At 43.4% G+C, this 19,082-nt stretch overlaps 1 protein-coding gene across 1 annotated transcript in view; it reads right to left on the bottom strand.

The window, feature by feature from the left end:
• Positions 1-17,818, bottom strand: part of RBM47 (RNA binding motif protein 47) — a 111,009-nt gene extending 93,191 nt beyond the window's left edge. Inside the window, exon 1 of the mRNA XM_072125293.1 lies at positions 17,635-17,818. The gene's annotated coding sequence lies outside the window, so the exon portion shown is untranslated. The remainder of the gene's footprint in view (positions 1-17,634) is intronic.
• Between the last annotated feature and the right edge of the window lie 1,264 nt (positions 17,819-19,082).

The following is a 19,082-nucleotide window of genomic DNA, read 5'->3' as shown; positions in this document are numbered from 1 at the left end:
ACTGTCTGGATCTGAACCAGCGTCCTTTGGCTTGGTTCTCTAAAGTCGGATTGCCAAATTGTCAAAATTACGTTTATTAGGTCAAGTGCGCCCCTCTAAATGCCTCATCAGGCAACATTGCTAGAGATTGCTTTGAGCCCCTTCTATAAATCATATACATGATTTGACATTGCAACTTACAAAAACAAAGTAACTAAGTAAATAATGTTAGTGAGAAGTAAATCTGTCTCCTAATCACATGAAATTTCAAAAACCAGACTTCAACATTCGCAGGAGTTGTGGTCATTGAAATGCTGAGTAGAGAACTGGTCACTTTCAACCTTGAACATAATGTGATAAATTTAATGAAACGATACAAAATGTTTTGTCAGTGTATTAAATGTGGTTTAGAATCACATGGAGCATGTGATACCGGACCGGCAACATGTAGAAATAGTACAATTGGTCCACTTTATCAGTATGATATTTATCCTATGCAAGTTAAATAGATTTACATTGATAGATTGTTCTTTCTTGGAGCATCAGCAGAATCTGATCACAACAGCTTCAATTATAGGCACTAAAGGGATATTGATCTTTAATGCTACCACAACACCAAATGTCTAAAATACCTGTCACCCTAAAAAAACGCACTAGGAGCTGCTTACTAAAATAAGCAGCTCCTAGAGCTACCCCCCATTTTTAGCAATGTTAAAATGCTAGCTTTATCAGAACCTCTGGATAAAGCTAGCGAACACTGCAGCGCCTTATCCTCAGCACGCCGGCTTACAGCGGTCCGGCGTGTTCATCTTCACCCATGAAATCCTTGTAAATCTGTTCCTGCTCTCAACACACATGTACACAAGAGCCATTTTAGGGCCTTTGAAGGTCCTCCAAAGGTCCTTAAATTGCAGATAGAAAGAAGACAGAAAGGACACATCCTAGATTCCACAAGAAGCTAATTCTGGTTCCATATGTAGGAAGTGAATGCAGACTAGTAGGGGCTATAATATTCATAAAGCCCGGGGTCCATGGCAGTTTTATGTATGGGGGACGTATACGGCCGATATACGTCCCCCATACACTTCTATGGGCTCACGGCACCACACGTTCGGCACCGCACCACTCCGTAGCCCGGGAAAAGATAGGACATGTTCTATCTCTCTACGTGATACGGCACCGAGCGCTGTATATTCCTATGGAGAGGGGCGGGAGTGAGCTGCGCTCATCCCCTGCTCCTCTCCGCAGTGCCGATGTATGCCTGCCGTACTACGGTACGGCGGGCATACATCGTGTGCATGTAGCCTTAATCTGACCCTGGTCTCAACCCATCAATGGTTTTCCCGTTAAACTGACAGACATGTGTTGCTTAATTTGAATAGACCTGAGCTCCAATACAAGGTATGATCATGGCCTCCCAACAATTCCTATACTCACAGATGGTAATATATACACACATAACGGCAGATTTACTAAGGGTCAGTCGGACGCATTTTCGTCGGGTTCCCTGAATTTTTCCTTCTTGTCCTGAATTGCCCCTGGTTTTTGGCACACGCGATCGTATTGTGGCGCATTGGCGCCTGATTTCATGCGACACAAATCAGGGGATGGGGCCATTGGACAACCCGACTGATCTTAGTGAATCACTGCAGCTCTGAATCCTCGTCGGACATTCTGGATCGGCTGCGTCAACGGGACGGGTAAGTAAATGTACCCCATTATATGGTATATTCCATGAGACTATCTCATGGGGTTATTTATCTCCTATCCACATGGTTTCTAATGCATCTATAATCATTTTGGGAGGGGAGATTGTCACACCCACAGACATATGCTTAAGCGTTATTTAGCCATATTGCGACCTTCCCAATTGCATTGGGCCCCAGAAACCAAGGGGGCCCCACACGGTAATGGGATGCAGGTTTATCCAGACGAGTGGTACGAAGACCTTGAACCTCCCCACCTGCTTTTAACCGTACCTTGCCAACTGGACAGAGTAAAGCATGTATGTCCAAACCACAAAATGGCAAACACCAGTCCAATAGGCCTCCAGAGTGCAAAGGCCCCGTTCTAGTGATCCTCGAAATCTAGGAAGACCTTCTGAGAGGATACATTTATAACTCTTTTGTTAATAACAATCATGATTTTCATAGTGCTAAAAAATCCTTAGCATTTTAAAAATGACTCACCTATACGACACGTGTTATGTGACTATTTTATAGAATACATGAGGCTGCGGCTGATTTCATAATGGAATGAGAGAGAAACTACAGACAACACTGAGTTAGCTGATTATTTTGGAAATGTATTTCATAATTTGGTATTTGTTTATAATTGTTTTATATATTAATCTTTGTATGATGATGGAAGAGGAAGTTATATCGAACATAATGGGGGATTTTTTTCCGTTAATGAACTTTCTTATCTCACAAAGAGAGGCATAACAAATGTATTTACCTAAGAAGCTGTCTGTCATTGTGTGAGCCTGAAGAAAGTCATTGTTCCTCCGGTGGTGTAGTGTTACTTTGGCACTGCTACACGAAGTGACTGTTATGATAATGTTGGGACATTATGTTCATGATTACTGTGCGGCCGTATGATATTGACTAATGAGCTCTTACTGTTAATGGAACAAGGAATTTAGTAAAAGAAAAAAATGGTTTCTTGAAAAATTCGGCTGTACCAGGTTGGGTTTACACGCAGTATATTTAATGCATTGGAGCCGCATTTGTAAAATCTGCATTTAAAGGGGTTTTTCCCGAGAATAAAATTAATGGGGCACATTCACAAAGAGTAACATTGCACTAAATGTGCTCTGCCTGTGTATAATGCTGGGTGCGCCAGATTCATGAAGATCGTGCGCCAAAAATCATTAATCTGTCACTTCCCAACAGAGTTCACCAACTTTTTTGTGGTGCATCTTAGGTCCGACTGAGCACTGGTCTCGTGCGACACATTTGTGGTGCGGACACTTCTTAAATACCTGTGCAAGCAGTTTGCACCTAAAAGAACGTGCAAAGTACGACAGAAAACTGGCACAAAGCCCTTAGTAAATGTAAAAGTTATGGGCCTTAAATCACAGCTTACAAAAATTCGAGGTTGTTCATGGTTTCATCTTTCCAAAGAATGTTCTACCAGAACTGTTTGCTTATTTAGATTTTTTAGCAAAGTCCAATCTAGTCTTTTTACTCTTGAGGCAGATTTGTATATTGATACGTGGCCTACATCCTAGAGAATGTTCTTCTCTTTCTCCAGTGAAACTTTTGCTTGACCATTAAAATTTCTTTGCATTCATCCACCACTGTTTTCTTCCGTGGGCGTTTTAAATTGATGACTTCACCAGCGCTTTCTTTCTTTTGTTGGATGTACCAAAATGTAGATTTTGTCCAATATTCTAGCAATTTCTCAAATGAAATGTTTTTTATAACATCTTAAAAGGGTTGTCCGGGCGTTAAAAAAAAAATATTGCTGGCTTTGAAGACAGTGCTTAGCTTTGGCTGGAGCCTTGGATCTCCCCAGGCCTGGGCATTCCTCCGCACTCCTCAGGACACAGATCATGATGAGAAAGTGCACACTAGACACTGCTTTCCCCTGCAGGACCTAGGGGAGAATATTACTGCAGGAACTGTGATGATGTGATGTGTCATATGAACCACAGGGGAAAGCAGTGCACAGAGCAGCGACAGTGAGGTTAGGGGGAAACATGATAGGAGCTAAGGGAAGGGGAAAAACATAGGGGATAACTGTGTGGAGCACATTACTGGGGGGGCTGTGTGGGGCACATTATTGGGGGGCTGTGTGGGGCACATTACTGGGGGGCTGTGTGGGGCACATTACTGGGGGGGCTGTGTGGGGCTCATTACGGGGGGGCTGTGTGGGGGACATTACTGGGAAGGGTGTAAAGACATTACTGGGGACTGTGTATGGACATGCTTTTGACTAGTTCACACATGCTAGTAGGACGGGCGTCGGTTTGATCTCATGTGAATTTGTAGTGAAATGTATGCAACTTATGTGTTACAAGCACTTGGTGTCTTGTATTGTTTAAATGCAAAGCAAACGTGTGAACGCAGCCTTACAGTATTTTGGGGAGAGTATTAAAGGTAGAAGCAGGATAACACTGTCAGGGGGCGGTCAGAGGTTTTAGGTGCAGTTTTGTTAATGTAACAGCTGAAAGACATGAAATCAACAAGTGAATTTTAATTTTATAGGGGAAACCTGTTCAATAAATGGAATTCATCTGTTCAGTTCATGTCGTTCACCTGATAAAACAATAAACTTCACCTAAAACCAGCATAAAACTGATTATGATGCAGTTTTAACTAAGATGTTTGTGTGGTGAACTTCACAGGGAGGAAAAGTGGCCCCGGATCTTTTACCACTTTGGCAACCGCCCTGCTTACCTTTTCCGGTGCTCCAGTTGCTCTACGCCATTGCTCGTTGGTGCCCTGCACCTTTTTGTTTACAGAGGCAGGCCCGCTCCGCTCCAATTACTTCCGCCCAATGGATATGCATTGGAACTAATGCTGTATCAGGCATGGCGACGGGGGACGGGTGAGCGTGCCAGGTGAGTGGAAGTTGTCAGAGCGGAACACGTCTGCCTCTGTAAAGAAACAGTGGCAGGTCACCGACAGACGTGACACAGGACAACAGGGGCCCTGGAGAAGCTAAGTTTTAATTTTATATATATATATATATATATTTATTTATCTTTTTAAACTGCATGAAGAGCTTTTTATCACATGTTTTGTTCTCAGCAAAATTTTCCAAATGCAAGCACCTCACCTCAAATCATTGCCAGGCCTTTTATCTGCTTAGTAAAGATGACATAATAAAGGAATTATCCTCACCTGCCCATGAAACAGCATTTGAGTCAATGATCCAAATACTTTTGCTCCTTTTAACCCCTTAGGGACCAGGCCAGATTTTGCATTTAAATTTTTCCCTCCCCACATTGAAAAACTTTTTTATTTTTCCATGTAAAGAGCTGTGTGATGGCTTGTATTCTGCGTAACAAATTGCACTTTGCAGTGATGGTATTTAATATTCCATGCCGTGTACTGGGAAGCGGGAAAAAAAATCCAAATACAGTGAAATTGGTGAAAAAACGCATTTGAGCCTTTTTCTTGTGGGCCTGGATTTTTATAGCTTTCAGTAGCTATTGCATGTGTATAATTACCTTTAACTATAATATTACTAATACAATTATTTGACTGCATGTTTTGTTGGTTCAACCTCTCTAAAGTTGCAACTTAAAGGGAACCTGCCATCAGCAATTGGGCTATTAAACCACTACCAGCATATTGTCAAGCATCGTAACAGCTTCTAGTTATTGTTTCTTTCATGGCCCTGTGGAAAATAAACTACTTTGAAGTGAGATGTAAATTAGTTGTATAAAGTCATAGAGGCGGAGAGTTTAACACTGAAGTCAAGATGGGGAAATGTGATCGCCTCCTCCTCTGTGATTGACATCATGCATCAAACTTCAGGAGATCTGGTTAGTGACGTCTCTGGATGCAGGACCATCAATAGCAAAGAAAAAAAATCTTCGCCTCCTTGACTTTATACAACCAACTTGCATCTCACTTCAAAGTAGATTTTCTAGATACTGCCACCACACAAGGTCATGTAAGAGACATGATCTGGAAGGTGTTCAGCTGCTTTGCAACCAACTGGTGGCTTTATGAGGTCAATTTCTGCTGACAGGTTCCCTTTAAATGTATAGACCCTGGTGCTGTGAGGGCAATAACCCTCATGTATTCATAAATATAGTAAGTTCTAATTTAGCACTGTGTAGAAATATCACAAAAAATACTGACCTCTACATTATCTATTTGTAGTAACTACAGAAGTGGAAGAAGGCCCTATGGGTTCTCTTAGGGTGCGTTCACACTTTCAGTTTTTTAGATGCAGTTTTTGAAGCAAAAAGCAGATTTGGATCATATTGGGTGAGAACATATCATTGAGTGAAGCTGCTCCTTCTTAACTCCACTCCAGATTTGGACATCAAAAAACTGCAAAATCTGAAAAACTGAAGGTGTGAATGCGCCCTTAGGCATTAAGGTCTTACTGAGACCACAATTTTAAAAACCTCATACTGTAGGAAACAGAATTTTCCATTTTCCGAGATTTTCCATTGTAAACATATTTGACAAATGTGTACACATACAGGACAGATGGTCCCAAGTAGAAGTCAAGGTTATATCTGCTGTGATAACTTTATAAATTTTAATAAAAAAATATTTCTGCAAAGAATTTAAAATTTCCTTAATTTTTTTTCTTTTCACCCCAACTAATGAGTCCGGGAGGATTTTGTTTAGCCTTGGAGTCTGACTGCCTCTTGCTGTTAGAATGTTAATCTGTCTAAACCCATTCATCTCAAGTTGCCAGCAAGTCAATTACCCAACCTTGTATTTCAAAGCAAGTCCAGCTGATGTGTGGTACAAAGGAGCCGTCTGCAGCACCTAATATGATCAAATGAAGAAATAGCTGCTTAACTGCTGTGACTGAAATGCAAATATAGACAAAGCAAGAACAGGTCAGAAGAGACCAGCAAGTGCTATACCAAATATACAAATTGACAGTCATTGTAAAATCATAAACTGCAGAGAGACAACCAAAAAGTTTTCTGCAATAGACATTGAAAAAACTAAAGCATGTGCTCTGGTTTCAAAGGTTTTGCCCCAAGTTTATAAATTACTCCCTATCCACAATATACATAACAAGGTAATTGGTAATGGGACCCCCATCATTCAGAAGAACTGGACCCCCGTGATCTGGAATTCTCATGGGTGAAGAAGTGGGACCAGAATGTAGACCTTAGGGTGCAACCACACGTTCAATTTTTTTAGATGCAGTTTTTGATGCCCAGACCTGTAATGGAGTATAAGTAGGAGGAGGAGCGGCACCTTTCAATTATTGGTCTCAACCCATTATTATCCACGCCTTATTTTGGCTTCAAAAACTTCATCTGGAAAACTGAACGTGTGGTCGCACCGTTAGAGTCTGACATTGTTAGTGCTCATTGGACATTGTCAGACTGGGTAGGCACACTTCCCTCTTGGTAAAAGTTACACCCATTTGGTAATTTATTCAAAAATCTAGGAGTAATAAGCAAGGAAGAAGGAGCAAGTAGAAGGAATAAGACGTATTTAGTAAAACTGCTCCCTGGAATAAATTTTTAATAGGTATTCAATGCCATGGGTCCTTTTGTTGACTCATGGAAATTAAATTAAAGGGGTTTTCCCACTAAGTAAAGTCCACGGGATAGGGCCTAACTTGCTGATCAGTGAATGAGGGGTCCGTCAGACTAATGGAGCAAACGGCCCCGCATGACTGTTCTGCTCCATTAATCTCTAATTAACTGTGTCACTCCTCATTCTCGCGATCTGTGGTGTCCCCAACTGATCAGCATGTTAGGCCCTATCCAGTGGATAGGGCCTAACTTTAGTTCGTAGGAGAACCCCTTTAAAAGGTGTACTAACTATTTATGTTATCTCCTATCCACAGAATAAGCTGATCAGTCTGACTGCTGGGACCTCCACTGATCACCAGAACAGGACCCCCAGATAATGAGGGTCCTGTTTTCACTAATGAGTGGCGCAGCAGGAGGCGCGCGTGGTCCATATGTGGTCCTTAGGTTATGGCAGATCAGGATATGTATAAGGCAGTACTCATTCTCTGGATATAATAGACCAGAACAAGCCATCAAGGTAAGCAATCACACTTGTACACGTCTCCTGTGCTGATCTACGCAGCATGCCCTGCGGTGTGTTTTGATGTGGAGCCAGGAGATTATGTTTTTTTTTCCGTTTCTTAACTCATAACCTTTACTAAACAAACTATGAGGACATGATTTGCTGTAGTTGGCAGTGTCGGGCAATATGTGAATACTTATGAATAACATCTTCTTGATTAGGGTAAATAAGATGAGGATGCTTCAAGTGAGCAATGAGCATTATCATATGCTTCCCTAACATCGGACAGTGCCAGAAGAGTAGGGGTATTTCCAGGATATCTATATCCTAGTTCAGTGATGGTGAACCTTTTACAGATCGAGTGCCCAAACTACAACAAAAACCCATTTATTTATCACAAAGTGCCCACACGGCAATTTACAGAGTAACTTATTGCTCTCTGTGCTGTCACAGCTTTCAATTGTACCAGCATCCTGGGGACACCAATATAGTAGAAAGAAGACGACATTCTGAATGTCATTGGAGCGTCCCTAAGGGTCCCTGACACAGGTAGAATTGCAGAGTCCAGAGCAGGAGCTCCAATGATGATCCAGCCCTATCCACACCTTCTCGCTCTTCTTCCTGTAGTCCCAGGTAGCTAAGGATGTGTCACTTTAAATAGCACTGAGCTTCGCACATCCTGGACCACCTTGGACTGTCTAGTGAACTCTATGCTGGGGTGACTACCTGGGTGCCGACAGAAAGGGCTCCAAGTGCCACCTCTGGCACCCGTGCCATAGGTTTGCCACCATTGTCCTAGATGTGTCAGGTTTGCCATGTCAAATTATACTGTATTATCTAATAAAACTTACTTCATATAATAGAAATATAAAAGGAATCTTTAGACCAAATCTTCTTAGAAGATACATTTATATTTTGTGTTACACTTATTATGTCCACCTTCAGTACTTGGGTTTGCAGGCCGGACATAGAAATAATGAAACTCATTAAATCTAATTTTCACTAAAGAAAGGCTGTAGAAGCCCATCACACCTGCATTGCAAAGATGTCTTTCTGTCTTCTCTAAGAATTTGCATTACAATATAATTGTGTGTTTTTACTTACATTGCACCCTGACAGAATCCTCCGTTTAGTCTCAGAGGTTGGGCTCTGCTTTGGATGCATTTCAAAAACAACTTCACTCCTCAGCTAAAAATGTAAAATTTTCTCTGAATTAAGAATTTTAAAAGATTTTTCCTTAGTATGGTTAACCCCTGAGTTTGCAGCTCTTGTGGCTGCTCTTGTGGTGCTTCGTCAGCCATCAGAGTGGAAGTAAAAATGTCACATACATTGTGCATATAACAGAACAGCTAAGGCCAGTGATTGGGGTAGACATCATATGCACAATATACTTGCGTTATAACTTTTGACCTGATGAGCCAAGAAATGCAGGACAGACACCACTACTACTAAGCGAAGTCTGCTCAGGAGCTTTTCCTCAAAAGGCAAAACCCCTTTAAGTGCCCTTTAATAAGAGAATTTACTAGTTTTCAAGTAATTTAGATTTTCCAAAGGGGAGAATGTATTCAGTGAAAAGATTTACAATATTAGATATTCTCCAGCTGATAGAATCCTTGTCACCAATAACTTTATATTATAGTATATTAAAGTAATGTAACCAAACATAAAGAAGAGAAACAAAAATTATCAGATAACTAATCCAGATAAAGCAGCTTCCTAAGGTTCTGTGGCTCTGTACATAATTTTGTATATACAGGGAAGAGAAGTGCCCCCTGTCTATGGCAATGATAGAACCTTCTCTCCTCTAGGAGTAGAGGATGCCCCCTGTCTATGGTGATGGAGAACCTCCTCTCCTCTAGGTGTAGAGGATGCCCCCTGTCTATGGTGATGGAGAACCTCCTCTCCTCTAGGTGTAGAGGATGCCCCCTGTCTATGGTGATGGTAGAACCGCCTCTCCTCTAGGTGTAGAGGATGCCCCCTGTCTATGGTGATGGTAGAACCTCCTCTCCTCTAGGTGTAGAGGATGCCCTCTGTCTATGGTGATGGTAGAACCGCCTCTCCTCTAGGTGTAGAGGATGCCCCATGTCTATGGTGATGGTAGAACCTTCTCTCCTCTAGGTGTAGAGGATGCCCCCTGTCTATGGCAATGATAGAACCTTCTCTCCTCTATGAGTAGAGGATGTCCCCTGTCTATGGTGATGGTAGATCTGCCTCTCCTCTAGGTGTAGAGCAGTGATTTTCAACCTTTTTTGAGCCGCGGCACACTTTTTATACTTAGAAAATCCTGGGGCACACCACCAACCAAAATAGCACAAAATGACACTAAAACAGTCATATTATACATATAGTTAATAATATAGATTCTAAATTTATTTTACTCACTCATTGTGAAACCTGGGCCTGTTTCGATAAACACAAAAGGGATATCCTGGCAGGAATGGTGGAAAGGCACACACAAAGCTCTTCCTCAACAGTTCTCAGTTTCTCCCTGTTTTTAGTATATGGTGCTGATTATTTTGTGGCTCATATACTGCAAAATAAAGGGGTACAATGAGAAGTACTAAGGCCATGAGGCCAGAGTACAAGTGCCAGATCATATACTCAGCATATGAGCTGGTACTTGTAGTACTCCAGCCTCATGACTATAGTATTTCTCATTTTACATTTCTCATTGTTATATGCAGTATACTGCTGGAGTACAAAAAGTACCAGCTCATATGCTGAGTATTCTGCCAACAGTTCATATACTCAGGCAAAAGCTCATATAGTTAGCATTATTGGTGGGCATTACCTTGGCGGTGGGCAAATGCGGGAGTCTCTCCACTCTCAGGATGATGCGCCGGCCTTGGTGACGTCATTTTGTCGCACGAGGTTCAGAGCTTGTGCATGTGTTATTGTACACGTCTCCTACATTGTAAGAAGCCGTGACTGCGCATCGCTGCGCATTGCCGGGAAACAAAACACAGGGGGCACCATAGTTTGGGGAAATTTCCCCGCGGCACACCTGACCATGTGTCGCGGCACACTAGTGTGCCACGGCACACAGGTTGAAAATCACTGGTGTAGAGGATGCCCCCTGTCTATGGTGATGGTAGCACTGCCTCTCCTCTAGGCGTAGAGGATGCTCCCTGTCTATGGAGATGGTAGAACCCCCTCTCGTCTAGGTGTAGAGGATGCCCCCTGTCTATGGTGATGGTAGATCTGCCTCTCCTCTAGGTGTAGAGGATGCCCCCTGTCTATGGTGATGGTAGAACCTCCTTTCCTCTAGGTGTAGAGGATGTCCCCTGTCTATGGTGATGGTAGAACCGCCTCTCCTCTAGGTGTAGAGGATGCCCCCTGTGTATGGTGATGGTAGCACTGCCTCTCCTCTAGGCGTAGAGGATGCTCCCTGTCTATGGAGATGGTAGAACCCCCTCTCGTCTAGGTGTAGAGGATGCCCCCTGTCTATGGTGATGGTAGAACCTCCTCTCCTCTAGGTGTAGAGGATGCCCCCTGTCTATGGTGATGGTAGAACCTCCTCTCCTCTAGGAGTAGAGGATGCCTCCTGTCTATGGTGATGGTAGAACTGCCTCTCCTCTAGGTGTAGAGGATGCCCCCTGTCTATGGTGACGGTAGATCTGCCTCTTCTCTAGGTGTAGAGGATGCCCCCTGTCTATGGTGATGGTAGAACCTCCTTTCCTCTAGGTGTAGAGGATGCCCCCTGTCTATGGTGATGGAGAACCTCCTCTCCTCTAGGTGTAGAGGATGCCCCCTGTCTATGGTGATGGTAGCACCCCCACTTCTCTGGGTGTAAAGGATGTTCCCTGTCTATGGTGACGGTAGCACCACCTCTCCTCTAGGAGTAGAGGATGCCCCCTGTCTATGGTGATGGTAGAACCTCCTCTCCTCTAGGCGTAGAGGATGCCCCCTGTCTATGGTGATGGTAGAACCTCCTCTCCTCTGGGCGTAGAGGATGCCCCCTGTCTATGGTGATGGTAGAACCTCCTCTCCTCTAGGTGTAGAGGATGCCCCCTGTCTATGGTGATGGTAGAACCTCCTCTCCTCTAGGTGTAGAGGATGTCCCCTGTCTATGGTGATGGTAGAACCTCCTCTCCTCTAGGTGTAGAGGATGCCCCCTGTCTATGGTGATGGTAGAACCTCCTCTCCTCTAGGTGTAGAAGATTCCCCGTCTATGGCAATGGTGATGTCACCGGCTCTCTGTACACTATGTAGGATGACCAAGTAGGGCTGGGGGCATGAATAAAATATATAGCGGGGGAGCATAGAGGTGCTCTGCAGAGCACATTTTGTTCATTTGCATATTACATTAACTAAAATTTCTCATAAATGCGGCCATTGCAATTTATAATAAAAGAAGACCAGTGCACTCGGGTACGGGGAGGTGAATTGTAATCATCTACCATCAGCTAATCTAATGGTAGATGTCCTTTATACCATTATAGATTAATCAATAAATATTATTTTGATATATAATATTTATAATCTGGGGCAAACGAGGTAATTGTGGCAAATATTTTTTTAGTCTGGGGCAAACGGGGTGACTATGGAGAATATTCTAGTGTAGCAGGGGATTTTTTTCATTTTATTGTGAAATATTAATGTTTGTTTTTAAATATTTATGATTTTTTGTTTTTATACTTTATCTGTCCCCTTGGTCATAAAAGAACCCTGGGGGGACATTTCAATAGTTTTTTGTTTTTTCTTTCACTTAGTAGTTTTTGATTGTAACTTAGGCAGTTACAGGTAGAAACAACCTGAGGAGGCTGATGATCAGACCCAGCAGCTCAGATTAAATCCTCCATATTCGGCAGTCTCCCGGCTGTCTCTTGGATTCACTCAGTGGCGTAACTACCGCCGTAGCAGCCGTAGCGGTTGCTACGGGGCCCGTGAGCATCAGGGGCCCGGACGGCGGCACAATCACAATGTCTGCTGACAGCGCTGCATTTCTGTACCCATTCAGACCGCCGCCCGGGCCCTGCTATACGGCGCATTAAGGTCAATACCAAATACCCCCCTCTTTGTCAAGCCCGCTACAGTGTTTCTGTCCCGCCCCGCTGCTCTCGCGGCCCCATGGCCAGCATGTTGTGCCCGCGGCCGGAACACTGGTTCCACAGCTGCCCGCCCCGCCGGCTCTCCATTTTGCTACAGTGACTGCCCGGCAGGTACCCTGGTAGCGCAACTGCCTGCCCGCCCTCCACTCTGTTGCAGCGGCTGCCCGGCCGGTATCCTGGTCCCGCAACTGCCCACCTGTACTCAGCGCTGCTTGGGAGCGTGCCCTGCAGGCATGCTACTCCCACGGCCTTCAAGCAAACTTCCTGGCCCCACGGCTGCTTGGCCGGTACCATGGTCCCGAGGCCGCCCGGCCAGCACCCTGGTCCCGAGGCCGCCCGGCCAGCACCCTGGTCCCGAGGCCGCCCGGCCAGCACACTGGTCCCGAGGCCGCCCGGCCAGCACACTGGTCCCGAGGCCGCCCGGCCAGCACACTGGTCCCGAGGCTGCCCGGCCGGTATCCTGGTCCCGCAGCTGCCCGTCTGTTCTGAGCACTGCTCCCACGGGTGTCCGGCCGTTACCTTGGTCCCTAGTCCCGGAGCTGCCCACCCTCGACGCTGCTCCCGCGGTCCCCGGTCCCACGGCCGCCCGGTTGGCACCTCGGTCCAGCGGTCGTCTGCCCTCCACACTGCTCCCACGGCCACCCGCCATGTAGCTGCTGCGGCCGCCTGGCCGACACACTTCTTGGGCTCGCAGGATGAGACCTAACTGACCCACCCCACTGCAAGAAATGTAAGTCCCTATATATGTATGTATAGTTAATTAATGTATGCTATATGTGTGTATTTGCTGTGTGTAAATGCTGTATATACTGTATATATGTGTGTGTATATGCTGTATATACTGTATATATGTGTGTGTATATGCTGTATATACTGTATATGTGTGTATATGCTGTATATACTGTATATGTGTGTGTATATGCTGTATATACTGTATATACTGTATATATGTGTGTGTATATGCTGTATATACTGTATATACTGTATATATGTGTGTGTATATGCTGTATATACTGTATATATGTGTGTGTAAACGCTGTATATACTGTATATATGTGTGTGTAAACGCTGTATATACTGTATGTATGCATGTAAACGCTGTATATACTGTATGTATGCGTGTAAACGCTGTATATACTGTATGTATGCGTGTAAACGCTGTATATACTGTATGTATGCGTGTAAACGCTGCATATACTGTATGTATGCGTGTAAACGCTGTATATACTGTATGTATGCGTGTAAACGCTGTATATACTGTATGTATGCGTGTAAACGCTGTATATACTGTATGTTTGCGTGTAAACGCTGTATATACTGTATGTTTGCGTGTAAACGCTGTATATACTGTATGTTTGCGTGTAAACGCTGTATATACTGTATGTTTGCGTGTAAACGCTGTATATACTGTATGTTTGCGTGTAAACGCTGTATATACTGTATGTTTGCGTGTAAACGCTGTATATACTGTATGTTTGCTGTGTGTATATACTGTATATAGATTAAGTATGCGTGTATATGGTGTCTTTATACTGCATGTATATGTATACACATTGGGTGTATACCGTATGTAAAAGAATATGATGTATGTATGCTATATGTATGTATATATACTGTATGTATATACAGTGAGTTTGTATATACTGTATGTATTAGTGTATAGATGTATATATGAGTGTATACGTATGTATGTGTGGACGAGTATATAAAAGTGAGTGTAGAATGTTATGTTGTGTATTTAAGTGTATAAATGTGTGTGATTGTATAAACATGTGTGTATGTGTGAATATTTTTAAGGGGAAGGGGGGCCCCATGCAAAAATCTGCTATGGGGCCCTGCCTCTCCTAGTTACGCCACTGGATTCACTGTATAGCGCTACTTCAGCAGTATGGAGTGAAAAAAAGTGAAGGCAAAAGCGGTAGGCTGTGTCTGACAGCTGCAGTGATGTCACACATACATACATGCAATACATATGTTACACTAATACTACATACATACACAAATATATCCATGCAATACATGTTACACAAATACTGCAGAGATACACACATACTTTCAGTACACATTATAGACTAATTCTGCAGACACACACAAATGCAATACATATAACTTATATTGTGCACACATACACTGATACAGCACACATTTACTTCCATACAATTACCCCAGGCAGTGGAGGCAGAAGATTTCTGTATAGCTCCCCCTTCCTCTGGTCAATGAAGGGTGTCTGGACTTCAGAGCAGTTGAGATGCAGAGAGGAGGAGGCACAGGAAGCAGACAGTTTTTGCTCTATCCTGGGATCCCGGCAGAGATGAGAACTGGGAGCCCCTCCCCATCCTCCCCGCCCGACTGCTGCAGGAGAGAGAGGTTGTAGCACAGCAAGCAGGCAGCATCCTGTGCTATAAAGGTTTGCCCCTCACAGACATTACATGGGAGCAGAACATCTGCCTTCCCCCACTGAACAGGCTCAAGAGGGAGGACAGAGACGCCTCTAGCAGCGTCTTCTTTCCCTGTCTGGCGCCCCCCTGTGGTGCTCTCTAGTCCTCGCCCCAGGCAAAGGCAGGTATATTTTCGTAGAAACAGAGATAGATAGCAGTAAAGCACAGATACAGAGAGTTTAGCACAGGCCGAGAGCAGGACAGTGCATACAGCATAAGTAGAGAGAAGTAATGTACATACAGTACAAGGTAAGAGCAGTATAGTACACGTAGCCCAGGCCAATCACAGGTATAGATTAAGAACTTAATAGTCCCGTTTTATGATCGTACGCAAAGTTTCTCCTGGTTCTGTATATTTGATAATAATTACGTGGTCTGGGTGCTGTGCAGGGCCTAGTGCTAATACCTTTTTTACTTTTGTTAGCAGGGGTGAACCTAAACTCTCTGCTGCCTGAGGCGAGCTATAAAATGGCGCATCCAGCTGTAATGTATCAGGTTATTATTTCTCCATGCTGCGTCTCACATCAAAGCTGGCATCAGGTATGAAGAGACACTATTTTTAAGTTGCAGGTCCTGTTTTGTACCAGATAATGATGCTGCCCCCCCCCCCATGTTGCTGCAGGTTGTGCTGCCGGAGGCAAAATGCTCAACTTGCCTCGTGGCTGGTTCACCGCCGTCTGTTAGTTCTGGTCCCATCACTCAGGACAGCAGGACCAGTGCATTGAGACCCATCACCAGTCATCAAATATCAGCTAACCAGGATTTGCTCCTGTAGAATGAAGGTAGAATGGGGCTTATTTACTAATGGTCTGCGGACGCACTTTCGTCGGATTATCCAACATTTTCAGGGATTGCACAGCTGTGACAAGTATTTAACAGGGCATTGTGTCGCAAGACAATGCAATTACAAGCACCGGGAAGAAGAAGGTGAACTTCGGCGGAACGGAGCGGGGAAGCGACACATGCAGGATACCGGGGGGACAATCTTAGTGAATCGCGGCACAGTGCATTATTATCAGACAATGCACTTTCGGGGAACTCCTCCGGACAGGTAAGTAAATGTGCCCCAATTTGTTTTAATTTTCTGATTGTAATTTTTGTTCTCCCACTTTCTGTCAATGATTATAGAGGCGACCACCTTCCCTGAGCTCTAATAACAGCATGTAGTAAAATGCTTTGCATTAGCTCCAGTACTAACATAATATATCAATATATATATCAAACACAATCCAGAGCGCTGTACACTACATAGCAGTACAGTCTGTGAGCAGAGCATTTTGTATGAGAAGGTGTGTGCTCTCTCCTGCTACGTATGATCGCACCTTAAAGTGTGCAAACAGAGGATGTTTGTCTAGTACCAGGAACTAGACCCATGTGACGTGTCAAGATCCATCTCTTCCAAGGCTCTGTGAATGTGGATGCTAATTTTACATGAACAGGATTTTAGGAATTTAAAGTTATAATGCAGCGTGCGGCGATTCATTAAAGGGCCACGGGCGCCACAATCCAAGCGCACAAATTTCTTAAATACCTGTGCAAGTTGTTTTAGCCTAGAAGAACGTGCACTGCCCGACAAAAGTGCACAGTGCAACACTTAGTAAATGAGCCCCATTGATTTTAAGGAAATCAACCATCAAAATCCATCCTGATAAACCAGGGACACTTACTCCTAGATCCAGGCACTGTGACTGTGGTAATCTTCTTATATATGTTATCTATGGCCTTCTTTCTGCTAAAATCAACTTTTAAAAAAGAGCCAGAGGGCTTTTTGGAGGGTAGTTACCAGAGCCCTTCCGTGCTGTAGCTCACACTGTGCAGGAGCACTTCCCACCCTCCCACTGGGGGAGATGTTTCAATCTTTCTATGCCAGAAAACTGGACATTTGTTGAGGATTTTAGATAATTTTTTTAGGCTTTTTTCTGACTTGTACAAAAAAGGGGAGTGTCCTTGGTAACAATGGGAGTGACCAGTGAGAAAATTCAATATTGTGGTGCAGCAAACTAGACCAACTAATAGGAGGTACAGAGGACGACTCACCAGTCTTATACTGCACCAGATTCATCATCCAGCATCAGGCACAGGTCTAAAGACTGACACATGAATACATCTGCAGTGAGATTTCATCAGGCAGAGGGAGAGGGGAGTGCTAAGCTGGAGCAGTGGGGAGTACATCATTCCCTGTCCCCAATAAGGATCACGATCTAATCAACCTACCAGTATTTTTTGGAGTGTGGGAGGAAATTGGAGGACCTGGAGGAAACCCACACAAACACGGAGAGAACATACAAACTCTTTGCAGATATTGACTCTGGGACTCAAACCCAGGTCCCCAGCACTGCAAGGAAGTAGTGCTAACCACTGAGCCAACCTGCTGCCCACTATAATATTACACTATACTATTGCAGTGACACTGGTTGTGTACCCATGCGATGAGTAACCAGGCAAAATCATAAAATCGCTTCAGCTGACCTGCCGGCAAGTTTGACCTCCTGATCAAGATGGAAGATATTAGTTTTGGCTCTTTTAGTCTCCGATTTTGGATTTCTTTAGCTTTTTCATCTCTTTTGTAATAACGCAGAACTAACCCCAGCTGTGTACACTCTGTTGTCTGTTCAGTTGACAACTTCCTTGGGAATTCATAGTAGTCCAGATCCACAAAAAAGAGTTATGGGGAGAGATTTATCAGAAGTGTATGGGAACAAAGCAGTTCTAGTTGCCCATGGCAACCAATCAGAGCTCAGCTTTCATTTCTCCACAGCTTTGTTTATAAAACTATAGCTGAGCTCTGATTGGTTTCCATGGGCAACTAGAACAGTTTTACCACAGACACCTTTGATAAATCTCCCCCATAGAGTATAAACCTAATAATACTGTCATCGTATTATTGTCATAATTGTATTTATAAATAATAGGACCCCCATTGTCTAGATCATGGATTTTATAGCATTAGGTCGTCCTCCAGCAATCAGATGATTCTCACATATACTGTGGAAGTTACTTTGATGGGGCAACAGATTTAACCATCAATAAAAAAAATGTTACTCCCTCCAGTATTTCTTCTGCTTAAATCCTGCTGGTTATGAAGGAGTTACATTGCATTTCTTCAGACCGTTATTTCATTTTGGAGAGATTAAACCTTTTAGTAAGAAGAAGCTTCCCCCGCGGTTACAAAAGATTAAATCCTTTGACCTTTACCTCTGTACATCGCAACGTCCAAATCAGCAAAAGTTATTTATTATAAAATTCTCAGGTTAAATAGTTCACCCACTTTTGAGTCTGTTAATAAATGTCTGCAATTCACTCCGATTTTGTTACCTCTATCACTTTTTGTGGTGTCAGTAAACTTTCCATGGTGCAAAAAAAAAAAAATGTTTACAAAAAAAATTCTTCCCTTGGTATTGTGAGAAATTTGCTTGTTTTTGCATCGCCATGTGACAGTGGCCAGAAAATTTCTATTTTTTTGTTTATAGAGCTGTTTTGGAGCTTATTTTTTGCGAGACAAGCTGTACTTTTTCTTGGTATCATATCGGGGCAATTCTTACTTTTTGATCACTTTATGCGTTTTTTTTTAGGTCAGTTCTTGGCGTTTTATTTTTTTACAGCATTCTCCATACGGGTTCAGCGACTATTTTATTTTATTTTACTGGTTGTTACGGACATTGTGATGTTGTGATTTTTTGGGGTGATTTTAACTTTTTTATGTTTTTTTGATTATTGCTTGGGAGGGGCCTTTTATTCTTTTTTCATTATTTTTTTAATTGCACTTTTTTTCACCGTTTTATTTTGTCCCAGGGTGGGACATGAGTCATTATTTCATCACTTGTTCATTGTAATATACTGCAATACTAATGTTACTGTAAGCACAATCGGAACAGGCTGCTAGTGAAGGAGCATACTGATCATCGTTGCGATGCACT

The sequence above is a fragment of the Engystomops pustulosus genome, chromosome 1, assembly GCF_040894005.1.
Source record: "Engystomops pustulosus chromosome 1, aEngPut4.maternal, whole genome shotgun sequence".
In the NCBI taxonomy this organism is placed as follows: Eukaryota; Metazoa; Chordata; class Amphibia; order Anura; family Leptodactylidae; genus Engystomops; species Engystomops pustulosus.
Note: the sequence above shows the minus strand (reverse complement) of the source record. Positions and strands in the feature narration are given on the sequence as shown.